This window comes from Ptychodera flava, unplaced genomic scaffold (assembly GCF_041260155.1).
Source record: "Ptychodera flava strain L36383 unplaced genomic scaffold, AS_Pfla_20210202 Scaffold_53__1_contigs__length_892398_pilon, whole genome shotgun sequence".
In the NCBI taxonomy this organism is placed as follows: Eukaryota; Metazoa; Hemichordata; class Enteropneusta; family Ptychoderidae; genus Ptychodera; species Ptychodera flava.
Window position 1 is genome coordinate 626,141 of NW_027248375.1, and position 14,887 is coordinate 641,027.

Consider the following 14,887-nt stretch of genomic DNA (forward strand, 5'->3'; position numbering starts at 1 on the left):
AATTCTTGTTTCTCCCCATGACATTCAGTGTGCCATTGGTAAATTACAAAAAGTCAGTCAATAAATCGATATATTTTCGTTCCCCGTTTGATGAAATCCTAGAAGTCTCACGTCTTGGGACAGCTGATTGTGATTACATATTTGACACATGCTTTGAAAAAAAGTATTTTTATCTTAAATATTTTATTCTTATCTGACCGAAATAATATCCCACTATAGCATTACTAAGACGTTGTCCGTGCTTCAAAGTTGATACTTGGCGAGATGTTGTAAGCACGGTCGCGCCCTGAGCTAGGTCTATCTACTCTGCGTGTGCACAGACAAGGATATGTATCTGTGTGTGAGAGACAAATATATTTAACAACAAGCATGTGTGTCTAGGCAAATGCGATAAATCAGTTCAGATGAATAAAACAAAACTAACTTTTTAGTCGGGAGAAAATGAACTATACATTCATAATTTATGCAGTCGATCATTTGGGCACATCCTCTCCTTCACATGCAGGACTAACTAGGAATTCTTGATCACTTGACGTGAGATTCGATTAAGAAACTAGAAAAAAATTTGTTGTGCCACTGTGGACTCAGTCGCGATGTCTATGAGTTTTTAAATGAACACTTTTACGGTGAAAAACGTAGAACCCCTAAGTTTATATTTTTGATTTGATGTACGACTGTACGCAACACTGTCGGATGATCGGATATATCAGACGTATTATATGTTCTCAAAACCAATATCAATTCCACTAAAGACACGTCACTTGTGTCTTTTCCTGAACGTCCTTCGAATTCGAGTTGTTGAGTAGTATAATTGATTAATTTACAGATTCACGTGACTGAACGATCCTGTTGATATGTAGGAGCGAGACGGTAAAAGTCCAAGCCCAAAGGGGCAAGAGTAATGCATCGCATGTTTTCTGAGAAGTCCACCGGTTTTCATAGCAACCATGCAAAATCCGAGCTTGATCAATGTTACTGTCCTCTTTCCGACAACAACTTTCGAGCGTGCGGTGAAGCTCGTAATATCGATGCTAGATATAATATCTAATTCGAATGTTTTATTTTCAAAATACTAGCAATCACACCCATCTGTACTCCAAAATTCGTAGGAAAAAGTCTTGTTAAAAAGTTATATTGTACAGGTAGGATAGGATAAAGGATAGGATAAATAATTTATATAGCGCCTAGTATCCATCAGCAATGTTCACTGGCGCTTTACACTAGGTCACAGGTAAGCTCTCTTGAAGAAATGAGTCTTAAGCAGAGATCTGAAAGTGCGAATGTCCGGGGCTGATCGAAGAGGAGCTGGCAGTTTGTTCCATAGAATTGATGAGGAATAGGAGAAGGATCTGTCACCGTATGATTTTAACCGAGTTCGTGGAACTTTAAGTGTGGTTTGTAGACTTTATCGGAGAGATCTGCTAGGGGTGTTGACTTGAATGAGTTCAGCCAGGTATGAAGGAGCGAGTCCATGTATTGATTTATATGTGAGAAGTAGGATTTTGAACTGAATTCTGTAAGACACGGGGAGCCAGTGAAGTTCCTTCAGGATTGGTGTAATGTGATCCCTTTTCCTTGTTTTTGTGATGAGACGGGCAGCCGAGTTTTGTGCTCTTTGTAGTAATCTGATGTATGAGTCCGGTAAACCGTAGAGTAGTGAGTTGCTGTAGTCTAGCTTGGCAGAAAGAGTTGAATACATGAGAGTCAGACAAGTCTTTGTAGAGAGATGTTTCCTGATGAATCCAATACGGCGGATAAGTAAATAGATGCTCTGACAGGTCTGAATTATGTGTTTCTTGAAATCGTGGCTACTGTCAAACAGGAATCCAATATTGCGTGCTGCGTCTGCCAGTTGAATGGAACTTGATCCAACTTGAATGCTGTCAATGGTGATTGGTGAGTGATCATATCGTGAACGAATAAGGAGGATTTCTGTTTTGCCATCGTTGAGTTGTAATTTGTTTGATGTCATCCAATCTTTAATGTCAACCAGACAATCTTCGATTTGAGAAATTGCTGTTGGAATATTGATTTTTGTGAAGGCCAAGTACAGTTGGTTATCATCTGCATATTGGTGAAATTTAAGATTGTGGTTTCGGATTATCTGTCCAAGGGGTGTAGTATAGAGAGTGAATAAAAGCGGGCCTAGAACTGATCCCTGTGGAACACCGAATTGAAGTGGAGTTGATTGTGACGAATGACCATTGATTATGACGGACTGGTATCGATTGGTGAGATATGATGAAAGCCACTTGGGGGCAGTACCTTGAATACCGAGATGAGCGAGGCGCAAAAGCAGAACGTTGTGGTCGATGGTGTCAAACGATGCAGATAAATCAAGCATTACAAGGATAACATATTGCCCAGCATCGAGGGAGAGAGTAATGTCATTGTGGATCTTTAGAAGTGCAGTTTCAGTACTGTGGAATTTTCTGTAGGCAGATTGGAGCGGTTCAAGAAGTGAATTACTGTTGAGATAGGCATTGAGTCTCTTGGCAACTACTTTTTCTGTAACTTTTGAGATGGATGGAAGGTTAGAGATGGGTCTGTAATTTTTCAGGATGTCTGGATCAAGTGAAGGTTTTTTTCAGTAATGGAGTAACAACTGCTGATTTAAATGAGCTCGGAACAATCCCAGTGTTCAGTGAAAGGTTGACGATGGTGTTGATGGCTGGCACAAGTGTGTCGATGACTCCTTTGAGTAGGTTTGTGGGGATTGGGTCAAGGCTGCAAGATTTCGATGGAGATGACATTATCATATTCTTGATTTCCTGCTGACTTGCTGGTGAGAAGGACGAAAGTGATGATGATGATGGAGTTGAAGAATTTACAGAAGGTTGATAGGCGCTGGGTGCTGCATCCAGATTCAAACGTATGTTGACGATTTTCTCTATGAAATATTTGCTGAAAATATTTGGGGCATTTACAGGTGAGTGACTTGAACCAGGAGGTATGACTGTAGTTAAGTTGGAAACGATCCTGTTAAGAGCTTGTGGTCATGACTTTTCTCCTCAATGAGTTTGGTGTAATACCTGGTCTTTGCATGACGAATTAATGAGTTGACTTTATTACACTGGCTGCGGAAAATTTGCCTGTTGATTTCAAGCTTGTTGTGCCGCCACTTGTTTTCTAATTTACGTCGGAGTTTCTTGGCTGCAGATATGTCAGTGTTATACCATTTGGAGTCCGGACGCAGGTAATGACACGTTTTCGAACCGGTGCATGCTTATTTAGTAGCTCCTCCAAGCAAGTATTATAATGTGAGACCGCAGTTTCTACGTCATCAGTACTAAGGTGATGCAGGGCAGAATTGTTGAGATCTTCCGTAAATGTGCTCAGTGAAATATCTTCAGGTGAAACAGAGAACAGTGCAGCACCATTATTAACCAAAGTATCGGTTTACATGTCAGTCAAATGCAATAAAGAAGAAAAACAATGTTGAAAGTGTGTATCTTGAGATTTAAGAGCATGCAATATATGTAGTATGTCACATACCTCTTTGTGATAGACTTATGGTTTGCTATGCGTTGAGGAAGAGAATCCTAACAAGAGTAAACCGTAGCCAATTGCTAATTTTTGTGTCTTGTGCTTCGTGTGTTGTTTGTGGAGTCCCTGTGGACTTGTGTTTGAATTTATTTTTCTGAGTTTTTTCGTCGTCTCATGTATCGGAGTCTCATTCTCAGTATGAATTCATTTCTATCTTGTAGGAGATTGATTCTTTTTGGACCTTTTGATGTTGGAATTAATTTCAAGCCTTTGTAAAGAGCGTTCATTTCTATAATTGTTTGTTTTGTGTGAAGAAAGATTCTTAGTAAACCCATTTTTTGTCACTGTGTTTCGTTTATGTTTGGTATGTTGTAATATTGTGTTTGAGATATTTGTTTGTCATTTTGTGCATTTATTTTTGCTTTTTTAGTTTTATTACGCTTTCTGTTTCTGGGTTTTTAACACAATTTCGTGTTTATCATGTTTTGCAATTGTGTTTCGGTAGTGCTATCTAAACCGTTGTGTGGGGTATAAAAGGCCCCACCAACTCATTGAAAATTCATAATGACGCTCGAATGACAACTGGCAATAGCTAGGTAGACGCTCACTTAAAATCAGCCTAAACGATTCTCAAACAAAATTATTAGCAAACATCTAGGCCATACAGGTATCCGCAAAGTTTCACAAAGTTTTTTAAAACTACGACGGCCCTGAAAAGGCAGTTATTCCATGATTCAAACAATTGTCAATCATTCTGTGACGCGTAGAGGTGTCAGCTGGTCAAACATTTGCTGTGCATGGCACACGAGAACAATTACGATGTAAACAAACCATAAGTATGCTTAGATTTATATCGGCGGGCAAAGGATGAAAACTTTGTGTAAATTGTCATACTCTTTTGCGAACATTTATGGTGCAATGACATCACGAAAGTGAACTATTTTCAGACGTGACTTCGCAAGAGGACTATACGGGTAGTACCATTAATATCTGCTCTATCAATTGCAGACCTAACAAGGTCCCATATCTCAGAGGTTCTGACCCGATTAATAAAGGCATCCTTCAGTTCTGGCTTCCACTTGAATTTGACTATCCCCTGTGTACTATTCCTATCATTTTGGGAAAGTTCGGGAAATCAAATACATTTGATTGCAGTTCAATCTTAGAAACAATAGGTAAATGATCAGAAAAGTCTTTTTCAAGTACTATAAAGGATATCACAGATGTAACGAGATCAGTTGAAATTATAGTGTAATCCACAACGCTATAACCATTATTTGTAAAACATGTAAACTCGCCCGCAATATCCGGTTCTTTACGTCCATTTAAAATATGAACATCCAATGTTTTACACAGAGATAAGAGAGATTTACCATAGTTTGATACAACCTTATCTTTTGATTTACGAGGTAGCGTCAGTGTATCAGAATTGTATAAATCTAGTGGCAGGTAATCAACTGAGTCATCTAGTATAAAATCGTTTTCTGATGACGTCCTCCATTAAAATGATACTGTTAAGTATATTTGTGAAATTTTTCATCATGCTAGCAAAGACATGAAAATTAGTTCTAAACAATGTATAAAGTATTACACTCATGTACCTTGGTTGATATGGAATGCAACAACTGAAGACTGCCAAAAACAAGGATTTGCGTAGGTTCCGTATATTGAATAGAGAAAGTGATTTTCAGGATTATAAAGTAAGCAGAAACAAATTTAAATCGGCATATAAAGAGAAGAAAAAGGCATACCAAGATGAATTGAAACAAAAATTGTTGAGTGATGTCAAAACAAATGATTCGATGTGGGCGAGATTTAGGCAACTGAAGAGCAAATGTATGGGCCTTGACATTCCGACTGACAAATGGTTTGAGTATTTTCAAAATCTATTCCACTCTATCCCAACTGACACCGAAAACCAAAACCCGACCATTGATTATACAGAAAGTGAAAACTACCCAACCCTAAATAATGCTATCACTGAACAAGAAATTCGTAACGCTATACAGAAACTTAAATCTGGTAAAGCCCCAGGTACAGATGGTCTGTTCGCTGAATTTTTCAAAGTCTCTGATAACATTCTTCTTCCATATCTCGTTCAACTTTTCAATTAATTTTGATTCTGGCTGCTTTCCAGAAGGTTGGTCGTTGGGGGTAATAGTTCCTTTTCACAAACCAGGGATACAAATAATGTGAATAACTATAGTGGCATTACGCTGCTAAGTAATTGTAGTAAACTTTTTGCCATTGTTCTGAATGAAAGGCTCACTAAATGGGGTGAGATTGAAGGAAAACTTTCTGAATGTCAAACTGGTTTTAAGAACGATTTCTCTACTATCCACAACATTTTGCCTTGTACTCTATTATACAGAAATACTTAAGCAGGCGTAGGGGAAGATTCTATTGTGTTTTTTGTCGATTTTGCGAAAGCGTTTGATACTATCAACCATTCGCTTCTATTCATGTCACTTTTGCAGAGTGGTGTACAGGGAAAGATGTTAACTATTCTTAAAAGCATGTATAAGGATGCAAAGTCTTGTGTTAGAGTAGGCCGTCATCATACAGACAACTTTGATTGTAAAATGGGAGTAAGACAGGGCTGCATTCTAAGTCCGTTTTTATTTGCTATATTTATAAATGAACTGCAGACTATGGTTGAAAACGCAGGGTATATGGGAATTCAGATAACGCAAGAATTGAAGGATATTTTTCTTTTATTGTATGCAGATGACATTACACTATTTGCAGATACTGTACTAGGCTTGCAGAGACTTTTGAATGTCCTTAGTCTGTTTGCGGATAAATGTAAAATGACTGTGAATCTCTCCAAAACAAAAATCATCGTTTTCAGAAATGGCGGTAAACTTAATAGAACAGTGGTTTACAAGGGAGTGAAAATTGACGTTGTATCTTTTTATAAATATTTGGGAATTGTATTCTCGAGTCGTAATGTTTGGTATAAGGCTACACAAACTCTTGCAGACCAAGCAAAGAAGGCTATTTTTGCTGTTAACCGTTTCACTAGGAAATTTGGAGAACTGCCCTGTAACTTGTATTTTAAAGTCTTTGATGTTATTATCCTTCCAATTTCGTTATATGGCTCAGAAGTTTGGGGATATCAAATGTACACATGTATAGAGAGAGTTCATTATAATTACTGTAAACGTTTTTTGGGTGTAAAAAGGAGTACTCCCAGTGTTGCTGTAACTGCTGAGCTTTGGAGAATGCCAGGCTTTATTTCTACATTTACTCGTTGTATTGTTATGTAGGTCATTTTCCTCCACACTCATCATGACCTGAGTTTAATTAGTCTAGAACATTCTCAAGGTCACTGCCCTTAATGACCTCACAACCTTGAATTCAATTAGTCATATTTGGAATGTTCTAGAAATTTAATTAGTTGTGTAAGAGAGATAATTTTAGAACAGTAATTAGCATGTCAATAAAAGTTCTAGATTGTTCTTAATAATCTTAGATAACCACATGAGTATAAATACTGGGACAGCAGGCTTGCAGTCAGACTTTTGGGATCGTGTCTCTTGTGTGTTACTAAACTCCAGCAGTAGTCATTCTCAAGACTTTCCAAGACCTTCACTGCCAACGCTGGATTTATACTGTGGACTTTGTGCAGCTTCAAGCCTGCAAGCCAAACGACTGTTCATTCATCCGACTGACTGTTACAACTCTGAGACTGGAGCTTTGCCGTCCCAGCTGAGATAAGTAGTCTGTACACTTTTAAAGCTTGTACTCTATCCCTGACTTAGCAATTAGTTTTATTTTCGTAATAAATTTTGTTTAAACGTTAACTGCTGAGTTCACCCTTTTGTTCGTTTTCTCTGCACGTAACAGTATAAAATGGTGGCTAAAACTTCTGACCATGCCAGATAGTCGAATTGCAAATCATTCATACTTGATGTTACTAAGCGAAGATGAGAGAGGTAAAATGAACTGGGTAACGCATATTAGAGAAATGCTGAACAGATATGGTCATGCATGGATCAATAAAGGTGTTGGAAACGAGCGTAATTTTATGTTAACTTTTACACAAAGAATGAAAGATAGCTGGCAACAAGAATGGTGGGGGGGGGGGGGAATGTCCAGCATGCACCGATTGAATCTACTTTGTCAGATTAAGTTTCGTCCAAATTTTGAAAGTTATATATCAACTGTCACAGTAAATAAACACCGTACAGCATTATCACAGATACGATGTTTCAGTCACCAGCTTGCTATTGAATCAGGTCTCGATCGCACAGAGCGACTCTGCGAAACTTGTCATGAAGGTCTTGTTGAGTACGAATTTCATTTTCTTTTCGAATGTCCACTCTTTCAAAATTTGAGAGAGAAGTTTTTGCCATGTTGGGCGAATGAAAATCGAAGACAACAAACTCTCATACGACTTTTTACTACTAAAGATAACAAAATTCTTTGTGATTTAGGGAAGTTTTTTGTTTATAAAGCATTTGAACTGAGGAAAGAAGCTATGGAAGTGTAAGATCAATACTTTTCCTGCCTCTTTTCCTTACATTTTAATACATTCATTTGGTGTAATCATGATATGTAATATTTCTTTGTCATATGTTCCAAGCAATGGGCCGGTGGCCTGTAAGCTAATAAAGTATATACGGGTAGTACGATGTATTATTGCGAAAAGCGCGCAAACTTTTTAAAACAAAACTGTAGGCAGAGTCTGTAGTTTGCACTGAGAATGACATCGAAAACAGCCTTCAAATAATGTGGTAGCCTCCATGATCAATTTAATTACAGTCAGTCGAAGAGATCCACGTATTTAACAACTTCCAAATCTACAGTCGAACTTGACGGAACCGAACAGTTGGTTTGGATGTATATGCTGGCGGTTGTTTTACACGTGGAAGTGACATGTCGTGTTCGGAAAGCTGGTAAGGTTTTGACATACCGATTGCTACGAAAAAAAACATAACTCATGATGAGTTGTCGATGTCACCCGCCAAGCAACCGAGCAGCCGACCGTTATTGCTATTACAGGTATCGTGGTACACGAGATTCAAGGAAGTATCGACCCATACGTAATGTTGTGAACTTCCTTTATCTTCTGATTTTAATAGCGATCGGTCATGACGTCGCCGTTTACATATTTCCTACCATTTGCCTGACATGTTCCTCCTTCCATGCTCAGGTGGATACAGTTTAGTCAACATTCATCGGTAATTCACCATACGTAATTGCCAATTTCGGGTTATTTGTAATTCTTTCTGTAAATTTTTACTTTTTTGATAATTATTAGACTTTAGACGGTGCCAATATTCCGTATGTACATGGCGGTCAGTAGCCGAATCATTCACATTATGAACGTTGATATAGCCTGAAACTTCGGCAAATTCATTCAAGCAAACTCTTCTTTGATTAATTCGATAGTTTTCCTTTCTTTCTTATTTCGAGTATTTGCCATAGCATAACTGGAACGAACCACGAAACGAAGGCTGTACGTATCTATATTAGTCCGAGCCTAAGAATGATCTAAGAGCAAACAGATCCGCAGATAATGCGAACGATCGCAACCGTTACCAACAGACTCATCATGCAGAGCCATGCCCCAAAACGCCTTACCAAACTTGGCACTAATCATGATCCCTGTCCATTTCGAGCCGGGCTTTAAGGGAAGTGCGGTGGCCTTTGAAAGACCCTTTGGTTTGGTTTTGTACCGTAGTATTGGAAGAAAGTCCAACCTATCGTCGTTGCTGTTAATGTTTGTGTTGTTTTTAGCCTCTTTTTTGCCTATTTGAATAATTCGTCTGTGCAGCCTTCCATCCTGCGTTCTGTGTAGCGAGTGTCTTCGATAGCTCTCTTAAGTTTGTGATGTACAACTGTCTTGAGTCCCGGTGCTTTATTGGGTGTAGAGGTAAATAGTTAAAGATCAGGGTGATAAATTGGTAGCCGCAGTGTCTTTCCAGGTGTTGCCACTTTTAAAGGAATTCAACACTCGGTATTTTGGCCTGGTAAATATTCTTTAAGGTGTACCTGTAGGCTACGTGAAACTGAATAGGGGCCACTTAGGCTTCAACACATTCGATACTCTTGGCTTTCGCTTATCCCCGTTGTATGAGTAACTGGTATCGGAAATGAAATATCCATCTTTGCTAATATTAATTCTCGTTTGGCTTACAGATGACAACCTTTACTTGTTTTGGTGAAAATTTGACTTTCAATTGGACAAAACATTGAGTATAACTTTCTTCTGTGTGTTATTTAGGCCTATGAAAAATATGAAAATTTCATACATGTTGTTGTCAAATATCTCAAATCTTAGATTGTAAGAGATAGGCTGAGGCTCCCCAGTAATCATACAAATGAGTTAAGTGGGAATTTATTGGAGTAGATTACAGTAATCGCAGAGAATGGTTGACACTATAGAAAGACTTTTCTCGGACTGCTAGGACCTAACTATGAAAGAACAGCACCGAATACTTGCCCAATGTATTAACTGTTCATGTATAGCACAGGCAGTACTGTATAGCATGGAATGTAAAACATACAAATCAAAGAAGATGCAAATTTTCTCAACTTTTCACAAAGTTTATACTTCATCATTACTATCAGGATTAGGATCTTCCAAATCTATAATAAGCTATTACTTGATTACACCTTTATTCAGCATGACTAATATTTTATATTTGCCACGCAACCAGCCATGCCCGTCCCTGGGATCGCGAACAATGAACGCTTTTGGTGAATTGTGTAAGAATGTCCTCTCTGTGGAGTATACTGTGTGAAGCCGTTGTCTAGCTCGCTTGACTCTGATGATTATGTTGACTTATTTTTTCTCAGGTGTTGGTGGCTGATCTAACTCAAAAGTTAGATCAATCTAGACTCTCTGATTCGATCATGCTGGTGGGAATGGTATCTTCAAGCATTGACCCTAAACGTCCGTTTTTAGGGTCTTTGCTTGAAAGACGTCAGGGTCTAACATTGGTTAAATGTCATCCATGATAAGAAACTGATGATAGATTCCCTCGCAAGGCATTTTAAACATTGAGGTGTCAATGGGAACATAAGCCTTTTTATCATTTTCTGAGGTTTGTCTCGCCTTCTTATTGCTTGATGTAGAGAGTGTTTGTTCGCCTTCTGTTTGCTATTTAGTTGCGTAATTTGAATGCGTTCTGTGACATTTGGCTTTTCGGGTTTTAGCTCCAGAATTATTTTACTATTGAATTTTAGAAACCCAGTCGAAAATGTAATCCTCATTGGGAATATACTGTGTTCTGCGTTGTAAAATAATTTCGAAAACTTGGTTATGGTCTCCTGTTTTATTCTTAGGAAGGTAAAGTGTTGTCGATCCATCTTATCTTAGTATAGAGAAACTATATTGTGGATTAATGGTGATTGGTTTTGAGCGATAAAAGGTTCTCTCGTGTTCCCGTGTGGTATTAAAAGTAACACTATTAATAGTGAGCTCTGATTTGCCCAGACGGCCATGTGACTGAGCATTTATTGGCCTTTCCTATCTCCAAAGTCGGTTTCCTTCACATTGTTTTATTTTCATCACAAGTTTCAATATACTGAAATAATATAGCGATAAACAACCCCTGTAAGTTGGGTACACCACTCGAGCTCGGTTTTGACCGTTTCACTCCTCATACACACGAGTGAAGTTCGTGCGTATATGTTGTTTACCGGTCGAAACCTTGTGGTATCCTTTCCAAGTGGTGCTTTATTGGTTATATATCTCTCGCGATACAATTAAGGTAAAGGGCGACGAATTCGGACGCGCACACGCTTTAGAACGTTTCTGCGCAGATTTAACTCCAGCCTGCCTCAAAAATGGGTTATTTTGTAGCGCATGTATTTAACATCACCTGTCATTGTTGAAATTGCGCTTTTACCTAATTTTTTGACCCAGTGTCTTAGCATTACATGTGACCTATAACCTTGTCATATTTTGACCCCCTAGGAAGCTAGTTTTTATTCAATATGAGCAAAAAAATAACATTTCTCTCCCATTTATATGGCGCAAATTACCCATTCACCTGGAGATATTGTAAAAAGTAGCGTGGTGACACCCTTTTATTAAAAGTGTAAACTAAATGGTATTATGTCAGGAGTTTATTCGCCAAGTTTGGTCAAAATGACACCATTCAAAGCGACAGGAAGAAAGTTCGAAAATTATGTAGTGATATAATTTCGATATCATCATTTTGTAATCGATACTTATGTTAAAATTTCTTCACAAACATCATGAAAACTATACATTCGATAGATATGGATCTTAAGTCTTGGTATTTATTAAAATTAACTCATTTGCTAAGCGCTTTATAATTGCTCTCTTTAGTTTAAGTGAATTATATCATTTTTATTTATTTCTAACATCGCCATTTTAACGTCCGTTTCCATGGAAACAAGTGTGGTGACCCCCATTTTTTATTTCATTTTTGCACTTGCACAACTTCCAAGAATATTTGTGCAAAGTTTCAAGAAAATGACACCACAACTTAATTTTGTCGTAATTCGTAGGACTTCACCTTAAAGCAATGGGATTGATTGTTGCTGCTGTCATATCAATGACGACTATGACATCCAATTTAGTGCTTGCTGGTTTGAAATATTTAATTTTGACATTTATAGCTGTTTCTTTCCATAATTTGAGTTCTTGAAATGAGTAAAACGTCTTTTATTTACCACCATTTTAACTTTTTAGTGCTATTTAATGCCCTATAGAGTATTTTTCTATGTTCCTTTTAACAAGTAAATGTCATTAAAGTAACACAAACGTTTGAGTTTAGGCATTGTCACTGCATAATTTTTTAGTTTACCCCACGGCCACCTTATTCGCTACGTTGGTAGGAGAGGAAACTTTACCCACACCCCTATCCCTTAAATGTATACTATAGGGGGATGTACGCCATACATATATTAGGAAAACAATCAACGCACCCCATAAATCGCAAGATACACACTTTTAATGTTTTTTTTACTTCTCTATTGCATTAAGTTTTTTCAAATAATATAATATATAAATACCTTGTAAAATGTTTGGAGGAGAAAAAACTTAATTATTGGGTTTGAAATTAAGCAAATTTTACAATTTACATTTCATGGACGATATAAACTCTAATCGATGTTTGAATATCGATTTATTCCCATTTAGTTGTGTATCAATGGTAAGGGGATTATATCGGCTATCTAAGAATGTATTGTTTATGGTACTTTTTTGTTTCTGACTAGCGGTAAATATGTTACCCCTAACCCATTCGTATTATACCATTGAGGGCGTGACTGCCCCCTACAAAATAAGTCGTTACACTCGTAACACCAACCGTTAGATGGATAATAAGCATATTTTGACAGCTGAGAATACTAGCTAACAGAAAATCATAGTAGGTAAAATGCCTTAGATGGGATGATTTCGATATCTGGCCAACGGACTAACTGTATTGTGCATATTGTTCAAAAATCACTTGAAATTAACACAAACTGAAAGGCTTAAGCTGTGTAACTTTCAAATATGCAATTTTTCCCAATAAAACTATACATGTTTGGAAAGGCCCCCTTCAGAGCTTTTAAACAGTATAATATTTATATGATTGCGTTTATTATATGGTTTCAGTATTCATGATTAAAGGCAGAACGGGAAACATCACCCCTACCCCTTATATTATAATTTTGTTTAAAAAAATCACTTAAAATTGACACAAACTGAAAGGCATAAGCTTTGTAACTATAAAATGTGCGATTTTTCCCAATAAAACTGTAAATTTTTTGAAAGGCCCTATTCAGAGCTTTCAAAGAGTATAACATTTATATGGTTTTATAATTCATGGCTCGAGGCAGAAAGGAAAACATTACCCCTGCCCCATATGTTGTAATTTCGTTCTTAAAAATTACTTAAAATCGACACAAACTGAAAGGTTTATTAAGCTTTGCAACCTTTAAATATGCATTTTCCCCCGTAAATCTATATATTTTTACAAAGGTCTGATGCAGCACTTTCAACTAATGTAGCATGTTTATGGTTTCATCATTCAAGATTTGAAAAAGAAAGGGAAACAGTACCCCTACCCCTTATGTTTAACACGGATATATGGCATAACGCGTAATAAGAAAACAAGCTCATGCAGCAGCTAATCTCAAGACACATACTTTGAATGTTATTTCTCTTGTTTATTGCACTGAGTTCTTCCAAAAAATATATAAATACCTTATGAAAAATTGTTTGGAGGAACGGGAACACCTCCAGCCGTCACAAAAACAAGAGGTGAAAGAACTGAGCCACGAATATAAACACCTGTTTCAAGGTGTGCCAACGAGATCAAACGTCATCTATCAAGACGTTGATGTTGGGGACCGTAAGCCTGTAAAAACAACATCCATACGGACTGAATCCAACGAAAGCAAAATATTTCCAGGAAGAAGTCAAATACTTTCTGGATAATGACTATATTGAACCCAGTAAAAGTAACTTAAGTTCGCTGTGCATACTTGTGCCAAAAGCAGATCGTAGTTATCGTATGTGCAGAGGCAACAGAAAAGTGAACGCTCTAACAAAGACAAACACTTTCCCAATCCCGTGGATTGATTATTGAATCGATTGAGTGGGAAAAGCCAAATATGTGACCAAATTTGATATACTAAAGGAATTTTGGCAAATCCCTCTGACGGATCGTGCTCGTGAAATATCCGCCTTTATTAACCAGAAGGATTGTTCCAGTACAATGTAATGTTGTACACATCAGTCATACTAAACAGGCATTCCGTATGACCCATATGACATTTGACATGTATTTGCCATAATCCATAATTTATCAGTGCATCACTGCAAGCCAGCCATAATAAAGCAATAAAGGTCAGTTCTTTGTCGAATACTTGTCTTTCAATGGACAACTAGATCTTACATACAAGGTGATGCCTACCGGGATGAAAAACTCTCTGGCCACATTCTAATGGATGATAAACGACGTCATATCGAACTTAGAAGGATGTGGAGATTACTTCGACGACGTCGTCCTGTACAGTGACACACGGGAGGAACACATCAAACTCATGCTGAAGTTCTTTGAGATACTGAGAAAAGCAATGTTGACTGTCAACCTTACCAAATCTGAGTTGGGTTGGGCGAGTGAGACTTATCTTGAACATACTGTATGACAGGGTGAAGTAAAACATGTAAATGCCGAAATCAGTGCCATTTCAAGTTTTCCCATGCCAGATTGTAGGAGACAATCGAAGCGCTTTTGTGGTATTGCTGGTTACGACATAAAATTCTGTCCATTTTCTCTACAATTACTGAGCCTTTGACTGACCTACTTAAAAAGAAAATAAAGTTTGTTTGGTCAGAGCAATGCCAACAAGAATTTGATACGCTTAAAGCCATACTGCAAAGTGCTACAGTCTTGTCTGCAACAGATTTCAGTTTGCCCTTCAAACT